This window comes from Heteronotia binoei, chromosome 21, assembly GCF_032191835.1.
Source record: "Heteronotia binoei isolate CCM8104 ecotype False Entrance Well chromosome 21, APGP_CSIRO_Hbin_v1, whole genome shotgun sequence".
Classification (NCBI taxonomy): Eukaryota; Metazoa; Chordata; class Lepidosauria; order Squamata; family Gekkonidae; genus Heteronotia; species Heteronotia binoei.
The window spans coordinates 70773082-70798937 of record NC_083243.1 but is presented as its reverse complement, the minus strand read 5'-3'; positions in this window follow the sequence as shown (position 1 = coordinate 70798937).

The window sequence follows — 25856 nt, the reverse complement described above, 5'->3', positions numbered from 1 at the left end:
GGTCCTTTGCTTTTTGTCTTTGGTGTCTCTTTTTTGGTCTTGTAGGAACTAAGAATGTACCAAGAAGATAATAAAGAGTTTTTGAGTTATGAAGAAGCTTCTGACTGATTTGCGCAGCACTAGATAACTCTTTCCAGGCGCCTCCTTGTGTGCATGTGTGTGTGTTTTTCTTTTGGTGTAAATCTTTCTCTTATCACCAGTGCGTGGGCTGGATCTACGCACTTGGTCCCAGCTTCTGACTTACGACAGTCTGCCAGGATCCACGCCTAAGATAAGCTTGATTGCCTTATGCATAGGTGACATCTGTTGAGTATGTGAGCCTCCCGCTTCGCTGTAATGGAGTCTGGCACTGCAGGAAGATAGCTGCTGGTGATGTTAGCCTTCCCATATGGATTCTATGGTCAAGACTGGAAACCGCTTGCCCGGATAGTTCCTGGTGGCACAACTTCTTCTGCTGCAACGGCTGAGATGGAGATCGCATGAGCGACTGGAAACCCATCTGTTCTCCTGGTTAGCACTCCTCCAGAGTGTGCTGCTGCAACGTTGTGGCTGTTAGTACTCACATAAGTCCCTTACAGTCTGGCAGACAAAACCCACGTTCTCCTGGCAGATGTGTGTGAGTTGTGTCTCCAGGCACCCTGGCAACCAAATGGGTGACTATGATGTTCTGAAATTAGGGGTCTTTTTCTCACACACTGTGACACTCTGTACCCTCTAAACAAGGCTTGGCACACAAAATGGAGGCTGATAGCACTTTGGTCAAGCTGCCCCAGCTCCAAACACTGTGACTCCTAGGCTTAGCACATACCAACACTGAGCAAGTGAAGATGTATGCGTAAATCTCTTTGACTCTGGCTAAAGTGGCCCTGGTGAGGAGACCCATAGCGCAGAGTGGTAAAGCTGCAGTACTGCAGTCTGAGCTCTCTAATCATGACCTGAGTTCAATCCCAGTGGAAGCTGGGTTCAGGTAGCTGGCTCAAGGTTGACTCAGCCTTCCATCCTTCGAAAAAATGAGTACTCAGCTTGCTGGGGGGAAAGTGTAGATGACTGGGGAAGGCAATGACAAACCACCCCATAAAAAGTCTGCCATGAAAATGTCATGATGCGACGTCACCCCAGAGTCGGAAACAACTGGTGCTTGCACAGGGGACTACCCTTACCTTACTTGGGAGGAGGATGGGATTAGCCAGGTGGCGGTTTGCCCCAGGGGCACTTTAAGTAAAGTATTCCATAGAAGTTGGGAGGAGGATGGGATTAGCCAGGTGGCAGTTTGCCCCAGGGCCAATTTGACGTCTATGGAATGCACTGACTTGGGAAAAGGTCCTTTTCTTATAAGAAACTCAGTCTCTAATGTTGGTCCTCTGTCAATTACACCTCTGGGTGTATCTATATCAATATTTCCTGTTAACACCATGTCTCCAACCCCTGATTTTTTTGTTCCACCTCAGATATCAATTGCTTTCCTGCTTCCATTCAAATAATCTAATCACCCTACCTAGTTTCAATTCTCCTTGCCTTATGTTTTTGTCATTGAGCTATCAAAACATATTAGGCAGACCCAAAACTCATCACCCAGTTTCCTGAGACTCTTTGTCTGTCTCAGCAAAACCCATCAACTTGCTCCTGCACACACTGTCAGACCACTTCATAATCCCATCTTGCATTGTTCTAAGCAGCATTCTGACCACCTATGCCTCAGGATACATTTTTGCCTATTTAAGGAGGCACTCTGGAAATGTGCAGTGTTGTGTGTTCCTGAATCCAACCACACAGCCGAGATCTTGTCCCTCTCCTCCACAGATTTCTCCTCTTTGGACAGATAGCTATGAATCTTCTACCCCCCTCCCCCCAAAAAATCTTACCTCATATTCGCTCCACTAAAACCTATTTTTTTCTGGTGTTCTTGTATGCATCCTAATTTAATTCAGTGTGTGTGTATTTTTGTTATATCATTTTTAATAAAATTACTTTATTCAATTGGTTTGGTGATTTTAAAATATCTCTCTCTGAACTAGACTGGTATTCATCTTGTGGGAATCCTGCTCCTAAGGAGCTCTACCTGGGTCTGCCTCAGTTAATTCTCCCCATAAAAAGAGAAGACCCCTGGCATTTCTGGTAATAGCAGGAAGACCAAAATGTACCTTCTGCCTCCTGTGAAGGTGCTAGAAATATAGGGCTGGACCCAGACAAATTCTGCCAATTTACCCTTCCTACTGCAGACCACCTCATGCTGTTCCTTAGGGCTCCTTATCCCAAGATCAGCATTTCATAGACATCAGAGGGCTGTACAAGGGGACAGCAGGAAAGTTTCATTCTACTGATGGAAAATTTAGCTGAAATCCAACCCATCAAATTTTTTCTATTCTATTAGGAGCACATTTGCTTATTAGTTCACACCCCCTGATGTCACCATTGGTTCACACAGGACTTTTTGTGGAAAAGCCCAGCAGGAACTCATTTGCATATTAGGCCATACACCCTGATACCAAGCCAGCCAGAACTGCATTCCTGTGTGTTCCTGCTCAAGAAAAGTCCTGTGTATATTTAAATTATAAATACTGTATGAACAAGAGCCTACTTCATGATGTAGTAGTCTTGAGGGAGAAAGGTTCTTTGTACTTGGATCATGTGAGTTAAAACAATCAGAATACAGTTCATGTACATGTTGCATAATGAAATAATAAACTGACATCTAATTAGAGGAAGGATAATACAGTTCATATGCATAGAACAATGTCTCTTGCTCTGTTTACGTAAGTTGTAGGTCTCAAGTTGTGTTGGTCTAAAGGAAAATCCAGAAACAAAAGCCATGCAATGCTTTTTATTGGAATCAACTAAAATAACACAAAGCAATGTCCACATTTTAAAGTCATCCAAATTGCTGAAGGATCTGGAGGCTCAAAAGCTTATACTCTTGTTTACAAAAGTATTCAGAGCAGCACAATATCTATTTTAGCTGTAAAATGTAATAAGCAGTGTTGTTATGATGCCAAAGTTTGTAATTTTTAGGCTCATAATTTTAACTTCAACAGTATGCAATGCTTGGCTTCAAGATGATGGTGAATATTACAGTCTTTGGAAGCTCTCCAAGAGTCAGGGAGAGAGAAGGGCCCTTCCTTGCTTCTCCCCTCCTTTTCTGCTGCAGTACCTGCTGCCACAACCCTAGGAATGAGAATGTTCTCTTTCTGTATCACCCATGTGGCAGCAGTAGCAGAAATCACTTCCGTAGGTAAGTGGGTTTGTTGGGGAGAGAACTGGGACTGATCAACAACAATAATGTGTTAATTTTTTCCCTCAAGTGCTGCCAGTATCACTTGCAATTTGCTGTGACCTTTTTGATTTGAATTTAGAAAGGTCTGCACATCAGTAGGATTTTAGTATTTATTTTCTGCATAGAGTCATTTTGTCTGTAGATAATTGAGGGAGAAAGAGAATAAAAACTTCTGACCCAGCTCAGAGGAAAAAGACTTGTCAGATGGGTAAGATCCATTTAATGTCATATTATAATCATTCTCTATCTGGATTTTCCTTCACAGAATAATCTCAGTATTTCAGTACATCATGTCACAGTGGTTAAAAAGAAGGACTAAAGCCCAAGAATTGCTTGCTTGAGCTACTAATAATTAAGAACATAAGAGAAACCATGTTGCATCAGGCCAATGGCCCATCCAGTCCAACACTCTGTGTCCTATTAATTGTCCTCCAGTTGTGTACTATGTGATGAACTCTTTAAAGCTTCATCAGCTCTGCAGGATTTTGCTATAAGCCAGATGTGGCTGCACCAAAGCTGAACATCCTTGTGTAAATGAAAAGCTCTCTCTCTCTCTCCATTGAACTGTTCACACTTCCTTTGAATGATGACTATTGTTCAGCCTACAGATTTGTTAGTTTTGAGAAGACAAGTGAATTTAAGAAAGTTGTCTGAATTCTGCTGTTGGGTTTGGACAACCAAGGAGAAGGGAATAAAGTCCATATGTAACCAAATAGTGAATAGGCAGAAAGGGGGGAAAGGTATATATTTTTCACTAAGAACTGTTAAATATGTAAATAATAAAAGAAATAAAAAAAATCAAAGAGTTGACAGAATAAAAGCATTTGGCATTATGATTTCACTGGTAAAAGCTTGCAAAAGAAAAATTCATATTAAACTTTAGTCTTTGGCTGGTGTTTATATTTTAGTAAATTGTTTATTTGTTTAAACTAGCCATCAAGTCTTCATTTTTGTTGGCCTTTCTCCTTCCCTGCCCTCTGTCTTGGCGCCACAGCCATCTCTTCTCTGCCAGTCCCTTGAAACTTTGAAAAACTTTTGGACCATCTCCAAGGCAAAAGCTGAGAGCTAGCCAAGAAGGGGCAGGATCAGTCATGCACCCACTTTAATCTCATTAAGCTCACTTGCAGTCCCAAAGAGAAACCGGCTTCTCCTCTCTGCCTAGTTCCAGACAGTTAAGCACGATTTTTCAGAAATAATCAAAGGTGCATTCAAACACCAAGGATCCTGATGCATCAGTATTCCTGCAAGCAACAATGTAGGCTCGCATTAGCATTTCTGGCTAGATTTTCAGTTCACGATGATGCAGTTTGGACTAGATTGAATTTCCTACCTAAAGGAATCTGATTTGAATAGGGATTTTGGCACTGGCACTTTGAATATGGATCTTGCACTATTCCCTAAAAAGAAACATTTCCCAGTGTTGCTATTAGTTGCAGCAGAGAAAAAGACAGGCACGGTATGACTCCATGTCCCCCCCCCCCCCCGCTAATGTAGCATCAGGCAGGAATGGACTAGGAGTAGCCAAATTACTCCTGTGGTGCTGGCAGAGCTGCATGGTCCACTCAAATTGGACCTGTGCTGCAGTGGCAATAGCCGTGTGCATTATCCAGTTGTCCCTGCAATAACCACTTGGTTCAATAACCACCTGCCAAGATGAAATTCTAATAACCATTTGGTTCAGCTTGGTCATGGGCCAGCAGTGATCCCAAATCTGTCAGTAACATTTCTGTCAGTCAAAGCCTAGTCTACCCTTGGCTCCAGGAGAGCAGTTACTATTGTGACAATCTTCCTCCTTTAGTACTGCAGCCCTGATCTAAATCAAGCATCTCACAGCTAGTGGCTGCCACAGCCAATGGCTGGCAACTGGCAGGAGTCTGGGAAAAATGAGGAGGGTGCCATGAGCACAATGGCATATGTCACTTACATAAAAACCCAGAAGTGATGTCACACTACTCTAGGAGTCACCGGAAGCTCATTGGTAGAGGATCATGCCACAAATAAGGATGGGGAAAAAATGACACTGTTGGAGCACTGCAGTTTCTCTCAAGAATGGCTCAACTAACTGGACGCAAACAGCCTTGTATGAAATGCAAAATAAAACCTGTAAGCAGCTGGTTGCTAAAACGGTTGTGTCTGAAATGATACAAAAAAGCCATTAGCAAAGAGCTACTAAAATGGGTTGCAAAGGCTGTTTGAAGAACTATAGAGTTTCTGGAGATTTCTAGAGAAAAAAATGACATCTCATCCAGGTTTTCCTTGGAAGTGATGCAATGCTGTCATGCCAGTGGCAGCTGGCAATGGGATCTGGGAGCAAGAGATCCCCCCAAAGAAACCTGACATCCCTACTCACAGCTATCCATTAACAATTAAAAAACAGAGGGGTCTATCATAGATCTCCCACATAAAATACAATCTGGCTCACCAGTTACAAAGCTGCAAAGATATTTTTTTAAAAATGCTAGGCTTTTCAGTTATAAAATCAGTTTATTTTTGATTAAGCTGTTTTGATTGAGTTGTTTGATTAAGCTGATCATGAATCCTCCACAAAAAAATACAGATTGTCTCTGAAGTTCTGAAGCACCAAAAGTTTTTAAAAGCTTGATAGGCTTTTGGTTTATAGAACCATTTTTTTTTCTTAAGATGTTTTAGGGTTTTATTTTTAAGTAGTTTGTATTTTTAAATATATTTTTCTTGTCATATCAGGGAATGGCATAAGGACCTGTATTCTTATATTTTCTAATGGCCTAAGGACTGTATTCTTATATTTTCTAACTTTCTATATAGGAGAGCATTGAAACATGATCCCCATATATACATTCCATATAAAATGTTTTTATTGTGTTTTATTAAATGTTGTGCTCCGCCCTGAGCCCTACGGGGAATGGGCGGAATAGAAATTTACTAAAATAAATAAATAAATAAATTCTAGTGGTACATTAAAAATGATGTTTTTTCAAAATAAATCTTATCCTAGTCTCCTGGCTTTTATGGCTTGAGTCTAAAGGGGAAAAAACCTACAATATGAGTTATTTACAAGAACATTACACTTTCTCATACACACAAGAGCCCATATCCGTGTCAGACTGTAACATACAGTCAGATAGATTCAGGTGGGTAGCTGTGTTGGTCTGAAGCAACAAAACAAAGCTTGAGTCCAGCGGCACCTTTAGGACCAACGTTTTGGGTCGAAGCTTTCCTGTGTGTGTGCTTGTGCATTAAAGCTTATACCCAGAATTAAACATTGTTGGTTTTAAAGGTGCCACTGACACTCATGTCATACAGTTAGATAGAGGGTTATGGAGCGTTGTCCATAAGGCCAATGTAGCCTGCAAGATTTTGCTATTCTGAGCAAGTTCCCCCTTCTACTTCCCTATGCTAATAATTCCCCAAGTGTTTTGAAGAGTTAAATGGACTTCAGTAAATTATCCATTTAAAAAAAAAGATAGGGATGAGCAAGAGTGGGAGGAGTATGTGCAACCTTCAGCAGTTGCAAAAAAAAAAAAGCACCCCCTCTGCTAGCAGTTTTCTCACAGCAACAGAAACTAGAGTTGCCAATTTCAGTTTGGGAGACTTCTGAATGTGGTGCTTGGGGAGGGTGAAGTCTGGAGATGGGAGGAAGCTCAGTGGGGATGTGATGTCATAGACTGCCTTCCAAAGCTGACATTTTCTCCAGGCGAATGGATGGTAGTCTGGAAATTAATTGTAATTCCAGGAAAACTCCAGACCATAGTTGGAGGTTGTTAAGCCTAACAGAACCATTTACCCATTAAGAATAAATCAAAAGAGGGCAAGGCAAAATGTTGATGAATCAGAAGATCAAAATAATAGCTGCAATCAACCATGCATAACTTCAAAAAGGCACTTGTAAAGGGTTTTTTGGGGGGTGGGGTGGGGTGGGGAGAAGCATACCTATTAAGGTACTTTTTTTGTTCCCAAAGTTAAAACATGTCAGCCCCCTGACAGCAGTTCTTCCATCTTGAAGATTAAAGTGGGTGAAAATTCCACACAGCTTTAATCCAAGCCAGCTCCCAACATTCTATCCAAGTCTTCCAAGATTCTACTATGTTCTAGCATTATGAGGAACAGATTTCAGGATAAGGCAGATTTCAGAAGAAGAAGAGGAGGAGGAGGAGATTGGATTTATACCCTCCCTTTCACTCAGAGCAGTTTACAATCTCCTTTCCCTTCCTCTCCCCACAACAGACACCCTGTGATAGGTGGGGCTGCTCTTGAGAGAACTGTGACTGACCAAAGGTCACTGGTGCATGTGGAGCAGTGGGGAATCAAACTCTGATCTCCCTAATTAGAGTTTCCACTCCTAACCACTACATCAAATTGGCTCTCCTGTAAGTGGTGTCAGTTTGCAATGGACTGTTTACTTCAAAACAAGGGACTCCATTTATTGTATGAGGAAATTAAAAAATGAAACAAAACTTGGAGACACTGTTACAGTGGTGGAAATGCTGGCCCTCCACCCCTTTCACCAGATGGCCTAGTCCCCACTGGCAGGGCTGGGTGGACACAACAGGCAATCCCACCCTTCATGACAGGCATATTATCAGTAAGAAATATAGCTCAGCTTATTCCATTTATATACAGCTGCTTTATGGTGAGGCAGCCAGAAAGAATTAGTGCCAGTGGTCTAGGATAACATTAATTATATTACCAAGCAGCAGTGATGTGTGTTGGCTAAGCTTTGGTTACTGAAAGCAGAAATGAAGACAACACCCTCCATTGCTAATAATAATAGTATTAAAAAAGAAGCCAATGTGATTATCCCTGTTTCCTGGCTGTATAGCTTGAGTGTAACTCTATTTGTGGGGCAGGGACTTGAAATGCCTTTGGACCAGGATCAAGGAGAGCAGCTGAGGATAATCACTCTTCTTCTGTCATGAGACAATAGGTTGTGGATGAAATATTGTATTTCTGCAAGATTACCTTATTCTTAATGTCATGTTTTAGAAGGGTCTTCACCACAGAAAGGAATGCCCATTCCTGGGTGTTATAAAGCTGAAGGGGAAATGAATTTGTTTGTATGTGTGTACATAGGGAGAGAAGGGGAGGCCTGGTGTTGTCCTCACTGCAGCTTTGACCAAAATTTGTTTCTACTTCTGAGAATCCAAATGGTACAGAGACCTGGAAAAGTAACCAGGACTCTTGAAGATGTCTGCAAGCATTACATGGTTATGTTTTATAACTCAAACAACAGTGATGCTGAAAATGATGCAAAAATATAGACTATTCCGTCTATTCAAAAACATTATTTTTGTGTACGCATGGTCTGAGTTTGTGAATTAAAATCTGGAGGGGGGGAATCCAAATTACCCCAAGGCATAGAAGAATATTCAATTATTGTTCCTCAGGGGGAAAAAATCCTTGGCTTTTGATTTTAGATTTGATTTTTCTTCTCTTTACTGGTTGCCGGGCCAAAACAAAGAAACAAAAGATACAGCTCAATAAAATGAAAGATCCACTGTACGGTATTATTGGCCTGGAGGAATTCTTAGTCAGGTTAATGGATTTGATGGTTCTTTACTTCACTGATTTTCAGGATGATTATATTTTATTTATAGGGGAGAAAATAACAATCCTAGATATATTGAAAATGTATTGTAAGGCTGCATGCATTGGTAATAACAACAATGCAATTATGGGAAGAAATCTCGCTTTGCCCTTGATCCTTTAAGCGCTGATGTCCCACAAACCTAGCGACTCAAAATTAAATGTGTTTTTAGTCCTCCCTCAACTACAGAGAAATGATAGTTATTTATTTATTTTGCTTGGTGTTACAACATATTGCATTGCACAGAATGTTGTTACACTGGAGGCACTTTTTTGTGGAATATTCAAGAGCTGAGAACTCATGGTTAGGAACAAGTTGCCCTCTGGAGGTTGTAAGATCTGATTTCAAAGTCAACTGAGTTATTTGCCAGATGAAAAGCCAGTGGTGAGCTATAATTGTGTCTAGAGGTCTGAAAATTCAGCCATAATGTGTAAGTTGCAAATGTATAGTGGGAAACACAATGAACTGGAGTTTGTTGTCAAGCAAAACCCCGTGCCCTGATATAATTTGTTGCAGTTATTCTTTCGTTTCTTTTAAAAAATTTAAAGATTTTTATAATTGATAGTTTTGAGCTTTGAATGAACTTGGGGGGGTTTTAAATGCAGTGCAAGCTTATAAATGCTCACCAAATATATACTATAATTTTTAATCTTTAAAGTTGTAAGTGGAAGTGCTGAGGCAAAAAAAGACGACCACAGATTTGCAACAGCATTGAATTATAGCCTTCCACTCATCTTACTGTAGTTTACTGAGATGGGTGGCTGGAGCTGGGAAGGTGCTGAATCAAAGTTAGTCCTCAGGCAACCAGAAATGCTTGTTACAGAGTCCCTAATGTGTGGTGAAAGATCGACTGTGGTATTGCATTTTTCCAAAATATAAAAAAGAAGCTTCTCAGCACTTCCATTAGTCATAATGATCGAGATCCATTGCATTACTGTGGGGTAGAACAGCAGAGAGACCATTTTGGGAATGTGTAGCAGATTCTATATAGAATAAAAAGGAAGGGAAGAAAAGGAGAGACCAGAAGACAGCAATTACTGTTGAATTTTTCATGCTTACAATGCGTTATTATCTCTACCCAGCACTCCCACTAATGGCTATGTATGGCCTTTGACTGGACACCTACATTAATTTTAGAGCCCTTCTATTGTTTAGCTTGCAGCAAAATTTGACATAAATGCAATGTTTCACCTCAGGTTGAACTTGGTGGGGAAACAACATGAAAGTCAATTAAAATCCCAACTCACTTCCCACTATTTTTGCAATAACACATACACACACACGATTTTGCACCGAAAGGTGTTTGGAAAACCTCTGGAAAGGAGCTGCCAAAGACAAAGAATCTCTTCCTTTTGCTGAGATATACCTCAAGCAAGACTTTATATATAGAAGGGGGAAAATTAATGGCAAGAGCATAAACTTTTGTCTAGCAAAGAAACCTGATCTATAGGCAGAAGGAGAAAAATAATATTGTGAATAAATGTGCTACAAACTGAACGGATAAACTAATGGTTATCAGAAGAGATGGTCTAAAGGTCCCCAGTTCAAATCTCATCCATAAAAAGACTTCGATGTCCTAGGCAAAGCACAATGCTTCAGTTCCCACCTCCATGATGGGGATAGCAGAGGTCTACTTTTGAGGATTACTGAGATATGGCCTTAATTTCTTTGAGTGTTGGTATAAGCATTGGTAAATAATGAGAGTTGGAAAATAATGTGTGTTGGTTGGAGTATTGGTGAATAATGGGGTGGAGCCAAATACATTACTCAGCAAAGCCTAAGGAGGCTTCTGCCTCCAACCTAAGGAACCTTCCATCCATTTAAATAGCTCTTCCATGCAGGAAAAATTGCTGTCAAGAGTGGCTGGATCCATCCCACTTACAGGCAATTCTATCTATTTTTACTCAGTTGCAGTGAACTCAGTAGAGCTTTTCCTACTAAAAATGGAGTATGCAGTTGCAGCCCAAGTCTAAAATATTTTTTTAATGTTATAACAAAATAGAATCATAGAATCACAGTGTTGGAAGGGTCATATAGGCCATCTAGTCCACCCCCACTCAATGTAGGATCAGCCTAGAGCATCCCTAACAAGTATTTGTCCAGCTGCTGCTTAAAGACTGCAGTGAGGGGGAACTCACCACCTCCCTTGGTAGCTGATTCCACTGGTGAACAACTTTTACTGCAAAAAAGCTTTTTCTAATAGACAGCTGGTACCTCTCTGCCCTTAATTTAAACCCATTATTGCAAGTCTTCTACTCCGGTGCCAACAGAAGCAGTTTCCTGCCCTTCTCTGAGTGACAGCCCTTCAAATACTTACAGAGAGCAATCACGTTCCCCCTCAACCTCCTTTTCTCCAGACTGAACCTTCCCAAGTCCCTCAGCCTTTTCTCATAGGGCTTTGTCTCTGGGCCCCTGATCATCCTCATCACTCTCCTCTGCACCTGCTCCATTCTGTCCATATCCTTTTTAAAGTGAGACCCCCAGAACTGCATACAATACTCCAAGTGCAGTCTGACCAGTGTACAGTGGGACTTAAAAGTAAATTAGGCTTTGTTTTTACTATATTGCATAATTCATTACAGAACAATTTCCCTGACAGAAAAAGTCAGTCGTGTGAATAGATTCCAATTAATACCATTAATTGTAACCTTGAAGCATAAACAGTATAAGTTGACTGAAAACTAGTTGGAAACTAGGCAAAAATGGATGGAAACTGGGTGGTTTTCTGTTAGATCAGAGAAAGAGGTAGCTGTTCTTAGGTTTGTTTGTTTATTTGTGTTAATTTCTATTCTGCCGTATCCCACAAATGGGCTCAGGGTGGATCACAACAAATTTAAACAAGTAACAATTAAAAACTAGCAATGAATTTAAACAGTTACAACAATAAAACAACTACAATTATTCCATTTCAGGTGGAAGATAATTAATTGTGCCATAATACAAACAAAGCTGGGACTGATAGAGACTTGATAGAGGATGGAATACTGCAGCAAGGGAGGCCAGACTCAATGCATTATAGGCGTCCGCTGCCTCACTCAAAGGTCTGGTGGAACAGCTCCGTTTTTACAGGCCCTACAAAAAGGTAGTAGATCAGCTTGTCCATTGTGGAAACAGATGTTGCATCCAACACTCAGAGGCAGAAATCCTAAACACACTTACAGAAGGAATGTGCATGCTTAGGACTGCACTTGCAATGTCTTTGGAATCAGACAGCTCCCAGAACAATTGCTTCCTTTGCAAGATCATATACCTCTTTAGCTTGAGCCAGTTGTTAGAGATCTTTCTTAATGAAATTCTTATAAAAGGTTTTACTTTTCTGTTAGATATGCAGGTATTACTGATCTTCTTAGTTCTTAATATGATACAAGAAAAAATAAATCCTGAGTTGGAGAGGAGCTTTCCAATCAAAGGAAAAACTTCTCACTCAGCATGCATGATTCCTTGAATCCAAACCAGTATTTCCAAAAGTTAATGTGTCTGAATTCATTAGCACATTATTCTTTTGGGCTGAGCACTATTTTTCATGTAAAGGATCACCAGTTTAATTGGGGGCAAGGCCAGCCCTAGACTGTCTGGGCACCCTAGGCAAGGCTAACTTCTGGCACCACCCCCCTCCACTGATAATGTCACTGAGTCACATGGAGTGCCTGATTCAGCACCTCCAGAAGGCTGGAGCCATAGCCAATCACCTAGTTTGCTTAGTGGCAGAGCCAGCCCTGATTGGGGGCATCTCAGATTGAAGTATCTCAGCCAGTTAACTGATATTCCTGAAGGAAAGTCTTCAGGTGTTCCTGAGAGCTGTTGCCAGCTGTCAAAATAAAACCTTACTTCCATCATACTTTTAAAATTACTTTCTCCTATGTGGCCACAGTGGCATGATAAAGATTTTCATCTGTCTGTTTTATATATTTTGGTTATTTTCCCAGGTTATTTTTGAGGTGGAGTGGAGAGAATATTGGAAAGTTTGTCAGATCTTAGAGTTCAGCAAAATTCTTCCAGCGGGTTTGAACAATGGAGCCCAGAAGCAAGGGTTTTTTTGGGGGGGGGGGGTGGGGGGGGGAAGAAAGAAAAAGCACAATAAAATGTAGTGGTTCTGGAGCTCTGCTCCTGTGAGCTGCTGCCCAAAATGAAGCCTGCCAGTCGGAGGTTATATACATTAAGATATATGTAGTGATCAAGACTGGGTATATGGTATATAAAATGACCCCGAGACCTTTGTTTCTAGGATGGATTTACTCAGCTGACCTTCTTCTTAAACTCTTAGACCCCAATCTGACCTTTTCCATTATATTCTCTTTCACTTCTACGATTTACTCTCTGCTACCTCCAACCAGCCATTGATAGAATTACATTCTGAGAGCCAGTCATCAGACTCTCTGTAAGGGGAAAAATAAAATAAAAATCCCTTCCTTTATTCAGCCATGGCAAAGGCAAAGGTGAAATGCTTGAAACTGTACTAATTTAAGTACTACTTAAAGTATCAAAATCCCTTCTTAACTGAGTGGGCACTTCTTGATTCTCTCTTATATTTCAGTAAGTATGAGCTACAATGCATTTTTTAATTGATGCAGAGACCAGATGACTCCAGTCTCAGAAAAGAGTTTAGTATTCCATAGATAAAGAAGTAGTTTCAGAGGGTAGTGGTGCTGGTGTTCAGTAGAGCCACTAGAACTGAGTCAAGTAGCATCTTAGAGACTGACAAGACATTTGAGGTATAAACTTCTGAGAATTAAAGCTCTAGTATCTGACAAAAGGAGTTGTGACTTGTGAATGGTTATAGCCCCAAAATCTTGTTGGTCTCTGGTGCTACTGTGCTTGATTCTAGCCAGAGATACAAAAGTAAGATTACAATTGAACAGCCACTACAACATCTGATTGAAGAAAAATCAAGTATGAACATGCTCCAAGTCTAAGCCCTTTCTCTAAGTCTAAACTTAACTCTGCAGTGTTAGAGAAATAGGCAAACATTTCTTGCTGGTTCCAGGTTTGTTGTGCAGATTTATTTTTTCCACCATCTGCTTCTCCACTGTTCTTTTTATAATGGGTTGCATACTGTACATATTCTCCCATTACTTAAACACTGCTTAGATACTTCTGATTCAGGTATTATAAATTTGCTCTAGTCTGATGATAATACACTTGGAATCACTTGGAAAGTAGCTAGGTTTTGTTCCAAAATGATGAAACTTTGTAGTATTCAGATTTTTTAGGGTATTGAAGAAGAAGGTAGAGGAGGATTCTTATCTATTTCTGCTGTTTGGAATTTAGATGTTATTGTTTCAGTGTGATTATTAACAGTGTTTTGGAGGTTACCTTGGTTTGTATTTGTTGATATTTATCAATGTACAAATTGTATATTTTAACATGAGTATTTTAGGTTTTTGTTTGTATTCTGGTCATGAACTGTAATAAATTTTATTACATTACATCTGTTATGACTCTTCTCTAAAACATGTCTATTCTCCTGTAATATCTTCCTCAAAACCTTCTTCAGACATGTTCCTGTTTCTCCTAGGCTGAATTCAGACAGCCAATTAGAGCCAACACAAGAACGGCCCATGTCCAGATTTAAACAGCGTGTTAAAATGCACACATCTGGGTCCTGTCTTGCTCCTGCCCTTACCTCGTCCTCTGCTGTAGCTCTGCCACCTCAAAAAGCTACCAGGTAGTAAGTGGTAGTAAATTGATGATGCGCTTCTGAGGCACCTTTCCTGGTCATCTGAATGGCTGGGAAGTGCCAGGGAAGCGTCTCTCATGTACTTAAGCGGTGTAACCACTCCTCAGGGGAGTGTGCAGCCCATCCCTGTTCCAGCAGTGGGCTGTGAGCTGCCTAACCGCCCAGGGGCACTTTCCACTAAACCAGCTTTCTTCTGAGATGGGAGGCTGCTGCCCCAAGCTGCCCATCTGTACTCAGCCCTAGTGTTGTAAACAGGACTGCTTTCCAAGAAACTTTCCATGAATGCCTCCCAAAGAATGGCTGCCCTCCCTTCTACCCACAACACACCTTGTGAAAACAAAGCAAGGCAGGAAAAAGACAACATGTGGCCAGGCTAGAGCCTTGTTGCTCCTTTTATCTCCACAGGCTGCATTAATTATCCCATTGCTGGTATTATCACCTCTTCCTTCAGCTTGGAAACTAGAAAGAATTAAGAAGAGAAGAAAAGAACCAACTCTTTCTTTTAACCAGATTACCTTGTTGAAACACTTTGAGCTCAACTGCTGTGCATTCACAGGGTTGCCATCCCTGTTATGAAATTCACAGAGATTTTGGGGGTGTAGTCTGGGGAGGGCAGGGTTTGGGGAGAGGAGGGACTTCAGTGGGGTATAATGCCTTAGAGTTCACCTTCCAACGTGGGAATTTTCCCAGGGGAGCTGATCTCTGTCACCTGACAATCAGTTGTAATCCCAGGTGATCTCCAACCATCACCTGATTGGCAACCCTAAGACTGTAAAACCAACATTCACAAAGCAAAGTATAAAAATCTTGCATTGGTATGAAGTGTTCATTACATCATAGAGTGGCTGTCAGTCAAAGCAGACAATAGTGAACTAGCTGCACAAGTAATCAAGAATGGATATAGGACACTTGCATAAAATATGCATTAAAATTGGGTGTAATAAAGGGATAAAAAGAGGTAGAATCAAAATGAACATTTTGAAAAGGAAAGTATTTCTGAAGCAAAGTCTAAGAAAATGAACATAGGCACGGGAAGATGTCCTTTGTGAACTACAGGATTTAAAAAAATCATCCTTGAGGCATATATTTTCAGCTCAATGACTCTGAATTGTTCAAGCCAAGTGATCAACTAACTAACACGATTTAATAAGAGATTAGGCAAATAAAGGAAAAGTAACATTTTAAGTCATAGCTCATGGAAAAGTACTTGATTACATACCAATGATTCCACATAGATTGAATCAATAAAATCCAAGAAGCATTTAATATCTTTTGTGTAAATGTCCAGCAGGCCTGGTGATATCATTTTCATAGACTTACAAAGTCTGATTAGTTCCTCTATATCCTTGGCAGAGTGGTTTTAAGATTTCAATATACGTAATTAAAAACAGTGCCTACTCTCATGCTTATCTGATTTTATTTGGTATTCCAGTTGACATTTTTAGCTGAATGGATTGTTAAGCCTATTCAGTTCTGTCTAAAGTGATTTTGATTGTAGTTAAGTGTTAATGTATGGACTGCATCTTTGTTGTTATCATATTCATTTCATGCTTCTAGTTCTGTTGTTCAATTGCCATGCAGCCATGCCATCTTTTCAGTGCTTACTATAAACAATATCACATCTTTTCTTACTTTGATTACATTTTTTTCTTAAGCCACTAATGATTTCTTTGGGGAAAATGTGTCATCTTTCTTCATACTTCTGTTTTGATACTGATATATTCTCCTCCAATATGGAGGCTGAATGTATAGCATGTGATAGATCTAACCACCATGATTTTATGACACTCCCTTTAAAAACTGTCCACTAGACATTTGAAAAAAGGAAAGGAAAGGTCCCCTGTGCAAGCACCAGTCGTTTCTGACTCTGGGGTGATGTTGCATTCACAACATTTTCACGGCAGACTTTTTTTTATGGGGTGGTTTGCCATTGCCTTCCCCAGTCTTTTACACTTTCCCCCCAGCAAGCTGGGTACTCATTTTACCGACCTTGGAAGGATGGAAGGCTGAGTCAACCTTGGGCTGGCTACTTGAATCCAGCTTCCGCTGGAATCGAACTCAGGTCATGAGCAGAGAGTTCAGACCACAATACTGCAGTACTGCTGCTTTAAAACCATACCTGATCCTTTAATACACTTGCAGCATAATCTTATTCAATGTTACTCCTGTATAGGCATTAATGAATTTAGACTGGAGTGACTTCACATACAATAGGGTACTGAAAGAACTTGTGGATGTAATTTCTGTCCATTATTTTTGAGAATTTGTGGAGAACAGGCGAGGTCCCAGAAGACTGGAGGAGGGCAAATGTTATCTCCATCATCAAGAAAGGGGGAAAGGAGAATCTGGGTAACTACCGACCTGTCAGCTTGATGTCAGCCACCGGAAAAGTTTTAGAAGAAATCATCAGTCAGTCCTGGAACATTTAGAAAAGATGGCTGTGATTATGAAGAACCAGCACAAATTTCTCAAGAACAAATCATGTCAGACTAACTTTATCTCTTTTTTGAGAGAGTTACCTCCTTGCTGGATCAGGAGAATGCTGTAGACATCATTTATATTGATTTCAGTAAGGCTTTTGATAAGGTTCCACATACTGTTCTTGTTGACAAGTTAGTAAAATGTGGCTTAAATTCTGTTGCTGTTAAATGGATCTGTAACTGGTTGAACAGATCACACTCAAAGCGTGCTTGTGAATGGTTCCTTATCCTCTTGGAGAGGAGTGACATATGGAGTGCCTCAAGGATCTGTCCTGGGACCTGTTTTGTTTAGCATCTTTATAAATAATTTGGATGAAGGAATACAGAGGATGCTTATTAAATTTGCAGATGATATGAAATTGGGAGGGATCACAAATACAATAGAAGACAGAGATAGGATATAGAATGATCATGACAGGCTGGAAAATTGGGCTAAAAGAAATAAAATGAACTTCAACAGGGACAAATGTAAAGCTCTACATTTAGGTGGGAAAAATCCAATGCATAATTACAGGATAGAGGAGACTTGTCTTGACAGTAGTAGTATGTGTGAAAAGGATCTAGGGGTCTTAGTGGACCATACACTGAACATGAGTTAGCAATGTGATGTGGTGGCTAAAAAGGCGAATTCCATTTTGGGCTGTATCAACAAAAGTCATGTCCAGATCACGTGATGGTATCTACTCTGCTCTGGTTAGACTTCACCTAGAATATTGTGTTCAGTTTGGAGCACCACAATTTAAGAAGCATGTAGACCAGCTGGAATGTGTCCAAAGAAGGGCAATGAAGATGGTGAGAGGTCTGGAGACCAATTCCTATGGGAAAAGTTTGAAGGAGTTGCGTATGTTTAGCCTGGAGAGGGGACGACTGAGAGGTGATATGATCATCATCTTCAAATACATGAAGATCTGCATACAGAGGATGGTGCAGAATTGTTTTCTGTTCTCCCAGAAGGTCAGACCAGAACTGATGGGTTGCAATTAAATCAAAAGAGTTCCTGACTAAACATTCGGAAGAACTTCCTGACAGTTAAGGTGGTTCCTCAGTGGAATGGGCTTACTTGTGCTCTCTTTCCTTGGAGGTTTTTAAGCAGAGGCTAGATGGCCATCTGACAGCAATGCTAATTCTAGTAGCTCAGCTGCGGTAGAGGAAGGTGTTTGGATCTAGAACAAAGTTGCTGGTATGGTGAGTAAACCTTGATTTGCTTTTCTAAAACTGCTGGGGAGCATTATCTAGGGTTGCTGTAGGAGGGAACTGTGTGAGTGCTTGGTGCCTGCTGGAGAGGGGTTTCTGATTGCTTTTGTGTGTCTTTTGTGTAGCTGTTGTTGAGTGAGGAGAGCTTGTTTGCCTGGGGGTAATTGCTGGCCCCACCCTCTGCTGTTGCTCTGACTGTTGAGTCAGAGGTGGGTGGGGGCTTGAGCCTTTAATTTGCAAGTCTCATCCTTGACAGAGGCACGAGCCTTTGGCGTGAGCCAAAGGGCTCTTGGCCTGTGGCTCTTTGCCTGGGGGTTCTGTAGAAAGTTGTTTCTACAAGTTGTTTCAAGTAGTTTCAAGTGGCATTTGGTAGTGGGATTTAAAGAGAAGTGAAGAAAATTTTGAAATGGATTTCATCAGTATGGCTGGTGAAGGAGAGAGGCAATGACGTGTAAACACTGTGGGATGTTTATATTTCTACCTGAGAGTAGCCCGAATTACTCTTGCAGCTAGTGTAAGTTAGTGACCCTGCTGGAAGAGAAGATACAGGGACTGGAGGCATGATTGTTCACACTGCAGTGTATAAGGGAAGGTGAGGATTTTCTTGACAAAACGCATGAGATGCTCTTGAAAGGACAAGAGGAGGGAGAGGAAATGGTATCTCAGCAATTAGAAGAGAACCCAACACAGGAGGGTTCCTGGAAAAATGTAACCCGAAAGAGAAAGAAAATCAGGAGATGTTCTGAGCCCCTGCTGCTCAGCAATCTCCCCACAGTAACTGATTCTGAACCACTGGAACAAGGGCTACTTCCCCAGCCTCCATGAACTTGAAGAAAGTTTCTCAGGATCCTGTGAATAAGCCCAGAGCTTCTGCTCCCCAATATAGGAAGAGGAAGGAGGTAGTGATTGGAGACTCCTTGCTCAGAGGGGTAGAGCCCAAAGTGTGCTGACCGGACTTGTCATCCCGAGAGGTCTGCTGTCTGCTGGATGCACGCATCCAGCATGTGACAGAAAGGACTGGAAGACTTATCAAGCCCACAGATTGCTATCCTTTCTTGCTGATCCATGTGGGAATGAACGATACTGCCCGTCATAGCACTGAATTTATTAGAAATGACTATGTGGCTCTGAGTCAGAAGGTGAAGGAGCTGGGTGCACAGGTTGTGTTCTTGTCAGTGCTTCCTGTTGAAGATCGTGGCTTAGGACGAGAAAGAAGAATACTTTAAATAAACGACTGGCTACGTCGATGGTGTCATCAGGAAAGTTTCAGATTTCTGGACCATGGCTTACACTTTCGAGATGGTGGTCTTTTATCGGGAGATAGTTTGCACCTTATGGCAGTAGGGGAAAAGGTGTTTGGTAACAGCCTTGCTAACCTAATAAGGAGGGCTTTAAACTAAATTGTATGGGGGAGCGAGACAATAATTCAAAGTCTCGTATGATGCCAGAAACTGGGGATAAGAACGTTAAAGATTTGCAAAGAGTGGCGCATACTCTAGGTAATGTTAACTTGCAGGCTTGTATGGAAACTAAACCCTTGGGATGCATAAAACATGGATTCCGATGTCTCTACACTAATGCACAGAGTATGGGAAACAAACAGGAGGAACTGGAAGCCCTAATAAAGGAAGCAGACTATGACATAATAGGCCTTACTGAAACTTGGTGGGATGGCACTCACAACTGGAATATTAGGATTCAGGGGTACAACTTATTTAAAAGGGACAGGCAAATGAGAAAGGGCGGAGGTGTAGCAGTATATGTGAAGGAGGTATATACTTGTGAGGAAATATATGAATAGCTCAGTTGAGAGTCTCTGGGTAAAAAGAAAAGGAGTAAGAAATAACTATTGTGGGGGTCTGCTATAGACCACCAAGTCAGGCAGAGGACTTCGATGAGATACTTCTACAGCAGATTGCAAAGTTCTCCAAGAGAAGGGATACAGTGATCATGGGAGATTTCAATTACCCGGACATCTATTGGAAGTCCAACTTGCTAAAAATGAAAAATCAGATTCCTGACTTGTCTTGCTGACAACTTCCTTTTCCAGAAAGTGAAGAAGGAAACAAGGGGATCTGCTATCTTGGATTTGATTCTCACCAACAAGGAAGAATTGATTGAAGAAGTGGAAATAGTGGGCACCCTGGGCAGTAGGGACCATGTGATTTTGGAATTTACAGTCTTCGGGAAGGGAAAAGCTATACATAGGGTGCGGTCACACGTACCATTAGTGACGACACAGCTCCATCTGGCTGACAGATTAAATGTGTTCGTTCAGACAGCCACATCTGGCAATCGATCGTCATCTGGGCTCATCCAGGCTTGCTACGCATGAATGGCGCATTAATTTGACAGTACATAAAGTCCGGCCCTTTTTCAAAACAGCGGCACAAGATCGGCTTTTTTGTTGTTTGGACAGCTCACGCGCGATACTGCCTCTCACCTTTTTTTTTTAAAGAAAGCCGCAGCAGACATGCACATTGCCAGATCATCCGGGAATCTGAGGTGACACTTCTGCTTCTCCAATCAACACAGGATCGGAGGGGGGGGGGAACGTTATCCCACTATTCAGAACAGGAAAAAATTCTTTTTTTTTCAATGTGGAGGATTTTAAGATATCATTGTCACTGCCAATTTCCAGGAAAATAATTCCTGGTAGTTCTGTGGTTTGGATCGGCAATGTTAATTCTGGAAACTTTCGCCCTTCCCCCCTGCCTCTGAAGGAAGTTTTGATTTCCCAGCTCCAAACAGTTGGGCGCATGTTCAATGCCCTCCCAGAAATCACCATCTGATTACGCATGCTCCAAGAAAGGAGCGTGATAGTATTGGATGTCTGATCGCACACAACAGAACAAATCACATTCTTGGATGCTCGTCTGAACTGCCCTGCATCGATTCAATATTCAGCAGTTCAGATTTGAGCGCTATACACTCGCTTTTAATGGTAGGTGTGACAGCACCCCATAGTCAGACTTATAGATTGGACTTCAGAAAGGCAAATGTTGATAAACTTAGAACCATGCCGGTAAAAACCCATGGTCAGAAATACTTAGGAGGAAGGGGGTTCAGGAGGGGTGGGAGTTTCTTAAAAGCGAAATACTGAAAGCGCAATCACAGACGATTCCTATGAGAAGAAAAAATGGAAAAAGCCTAAAGAAACTGAAGTGGCTCCATAAACAGCTCTCTAAAGACTTGAAAAATAAAAAAGACTCCTTTAAGAATTGGAAGGAGGGTCTTATAACCAAGGATGAATATAAACAAATCACCAGTGCTTGTAGAGAAAAAGTTAGGAAAGTTAAAGCTCAGTATGAGCTCAGGCTGGCCAAAGTTACTAAAAACAACAAAAAAAGGTTCTTTTCTTATGTTCAGAGTAAGAAAAAGAGCAAGGACATGGTGGGCCCATTGCGAGGGCAAGAAAGTGAAATTGTAACAAGTAATGAAGAGAGGGCGGAACTGCTCAATTCCTATTTTTCCTCAGTCTTCTCTTCTGAGGGAAACGGTGCTCAACATGGCAAAAACAGAACATATAAGGAGGGTATGAAGTTCCAACCTAGGATCAGCATAGGGGTAGTACATAAACACCTAGTTTCTTTAAATGAAACTAAGTCCTCAGAGCCAGATGAATTGCATCCAAGGGTTCTAAAAGAGCTTGTGGATGTAATTTCTGAGCCTCTGGCTATCGTTTTTGAGAATTCTTGGAGAACAGGAGAGGTGCCGGAAGATTGGAGGTGGGCGAATGTTGTCCCCATCTTCAAGAAGGGGAAAAAAGAGTATCTGGGTAACTACCAACTCGTCAGCTTGATGTCTATACCTGGAAAAGTTTTAGAACAAATCATCAGGCAGGCAGTCCTGGAACATTTAGAAAGAATGGATGTGATTACTAAGAGCTGGCATGGTTTTCTCAAGAACAAGTCATGTCAGACTAACCTGATCTCTTTTTTTGAGAAAGTGACTACCTTGATGAATCAGGGAATGCTGTAGACATCATTTATCTTGATTTCAGTAAGGCTTTTGATAAGGTTCCACATACTATCCTTGTTGACAAGTTGGTAAAATGTGGTTTGGATCCTGTTACCATTAGGTGGATCTGTAACTGGTTGACAGATCGCACCCAAAGAGTACTTGTGAATGGTTCCTCATCCTCTTTGAGAGGAGTGACAAGTGGAGTGCCTCAAGGATGTGTCCCGGGACCTGTTTCGTTCAACATCTTTATCAATGATTTTGATGAAGGAATAGAGGGAATGCTTATTAAATTTGCAAATGATACTAAATTGGGAGGGGTCGCAAACACAGAAAACAGAGATTTTTTTAACAGAGATAAATGTAAAGTCCTGCATTTAGGTAGGAAAAATCCAATGCATGGTTATAGGATGGGGGAGACTTGTCTTAGCAGTAGTATGTGCAAAAAGGATCTAGGGGTCTTAGTGGATCATATGCTGAACATGAGTCAGCAGTGTGATGCAGTGGCTAAAAAGGCAAATGCAATTTTGGGCTGTATCAACAGAAGTATAGTGTCCAGATCACGTGGTGTGATGTTATCGCTTTACTCTGCTCTGGTAAGACCTCATCTGGAGTATCGTGTATTGTGTTCAGTTTTGGGCACCGCATTTTAAGAAGGATATAGACAAGCTGGAGTGGGTCTAGAACAGGGCGATGAAGATGGTGAGAGGTCTGGAGACCAAGTCCTATGAGGAAAGATTGAAGGAGCTGGGGATGTTTAGCCTGAAGAGGAGGCGACTGAGAGGTGATATGATCGCCATCTTCAAGTACTTGAAAGGCTGTCATATAGAGGATGGTGTGGAATTGATTTCTGGAAGGTAGGACCAGAACCAATGGGTTGAAATTAAATTAAAAGAGTTTCCGGCTCAACATTAGGAAGAATTTCCCAACCGTTAGAGCAGTTCCTCAGTGGAATAGGCTTCCTTTGGAAGTGGTGGGCTCTCCTTCCTTGGAGGTTTTTTAACAGAGGCTAGATGGCCATCTGACAGTGATGAAGATCCTGTGAATTTGGGGTAGGTATTTGTGGGTTTCTTGCATTGTGCAGGGGGTTGGACTAGATGACTCTGGAGGTCTCTTCCAACTCTATGATTCTATTATTCTGTGAACTAGCAGATAATGAGAAGAAGGGTGGGAAGGGTTGTATCAATGCTTAGTTCTTGTGTCCCTTTCTTACACACGCAGGGAAATGCTGATCGACACTTTAAGGTCAGTCAGCAGTTTTTCTCTAGGCCAGTTTGGCAAGAGATCCCGGAGATTTTTGCCATGTTCTGGGCATGGAGCAGGGGTCACTGGGGATGTATATGTGTGTGTGTAGGAGAGGTATTTGTGAAGTTCCTGCATTGTGCAGGGGGTTGGACTAGATGATCCTGGAGGTCCCTTTTTCTATGATTCTAATTGCACTCTGAGGGTTTGGCTCCAAATTAATGTTTCTGTGGGTACAAGGATTTTCCCTTCCTACTGCAGCCTGAAATATTCCCAAAATTTTGTTCCTCTCCTCCAAGAACAGGATTGGGGATGGTGGGGGGAGAGCTTTTCAGGCTGCTGTGGGAAGTGACAGGTGGAAACATTGTGTTCCACTATCAGAAATCCTTGAGCCTGCAGAAAAGTCTAGTCTAGATTCAAGTCTAAATCCTATACAACCATAGCTGTTATGTGTCAGTTTTAATTTTATTTCCTTTTGAGGAGGAGGAGGAAGAGGAGAAGGAGGAGGTTTCTATTTATATTCCACCATTCACCCAGAGTTTGAGCGGCTTACGATCTCCTTTCCTACTTTTGTCCACATTAAACACCGTGTGAGGTAGGTGGGGCTGAGAGACAACTGCTCTTGAGAGAACAGCTCTGAGAGAACTGTGACTGACCCAAGGTCACCCAGCAGCTGCATGTGGAGGAATGAGGAATCAAACCCAGTTCTCCAGATTAGAATTCCCCTCTCTTAATCACTACACCAAACTGGCTCTAGTCATTTCCATTCCATTGTACCTGAGGAAGTGTGAGTGCACATGAAAGCTTATACCTTGAATAAAAGTTTGTTGGTCTTACCTGAATCTGGATAGCCCAGGCAAGCCTGATTTCGTCAGATGCTGGAAGCTAAGCAGGGTTGACTCTGGCGAGACCTAGAAGCTTGATGGTCTGTGTAGCAATTGCTGTATATAATTGTTGCAGAGCTATAGAGATGCAACGTAATAAATACAATATTTAGATCCTGAATTCAACCTGAATATTCTTCAGGTTTCATAGGCTCAGGCCTGTTTTTGCCACCCATCCATATGACTGGTGTGGAATAAGTAGTCTACATAGTTGCTTTCATATACTGTGCACAGGGATTTCATGGGACAGAGAGACCTCCTAGTTTCCACATGTAGGACAGAAAATGTTATACAGAAGCTGCTTCATAAGTGGTGCCCTCAGCATCTCATCTAGAGTAAAAACGAAAATATAAAAAAAATCAATAACCTGAAGTATAATTCAGCTGCAACTGGCTGATCACTGAAGCAGAATAAAATACTTTAGGATTAAAAACTGCACAAAAGAAGCTAATTTGATTAAAGCCATATATTATGCTATATCTGTTTCCTCATTACCACACACGGTTTGACACTTGTGAAGTAAACGGATGTTAATATAACGCATTAGGAAGAATTCCCCTCCTGAGAGCAAAGCTAGCTTAGCGAAGTGATATTTAATGCTTTCTATGATATTTATTTAACTGAAATGGCTGATTAGATGTTAAACAGAACAGAGGTTAATGATCTTTGTTATTGGTATTATAAAAAAATTAAGAAAGAATAAAATAGGGTTAATGATGTATGCCATTACTGTTATTATGGGGATTAAAAACATGCAGTTGTTGGCTGTACAGAAAAAATGGGCCCCAAGCTGTGAGTAATTAGCAAAATTGTATTGTGCTTTAACCTTCACCAGTAATTAATTATTAGGACTGGATATTGTATTCTTTTTCTCAACATTGGTCTGGACCACTTATTTAACAGGGGTTTAAACATTAATATTTTAAAATGTAAAAACAAAGCTTATTCTTTTATCCCAGTCTGGATTTAAAGCTGAGACTCAAACTATACCCCAAAGAGGGAGGGCAAGCCAAGCCAAATGCCCACTGGGCAGCAAAGATGATGCTACAAAATGAATGCAATTGAAGATGATGTAGCTCTGGGCTTTCTAGATTTTGTAGAATAATCTAAATTTGTTCAACTTATGTGCCATTGTGTAGATGTCCTTGTGACTTGAGCTGTCATCTTCTATCTTTCCCGTTTCTCCTTCCTTCTTATATTTGTATAATGAAAAGAGAAAAAAAATGGCTAACACACAACCACTCCTTCACTAGGATTACATTACTTTATGTAATGTTTCATAGAATGAAGAATGCCATTTAAGTAATAAAGTAAGATACCTTTATGATTGTCTACTATGCCCTAGTAACAGGCAGAATAAAAATGAAGTTAAAAATAGTCAGCGGTGCAATGGTGTTACACAGGGCTCTATTTCTAGCAGGAGCTCCTCTGCATATTAGGCCACACACCCCTGATGTAGCCAATCCTCCAAGAGCTAAGAGGGCTTTCCCCCCAAGCATCACATTGGAAAATGTGGCTGACATCAGTCAGAGCCCTCTCCCTCCCCAATTTTAGATCGCTCCTGTAACGTTGGCAGATATATATA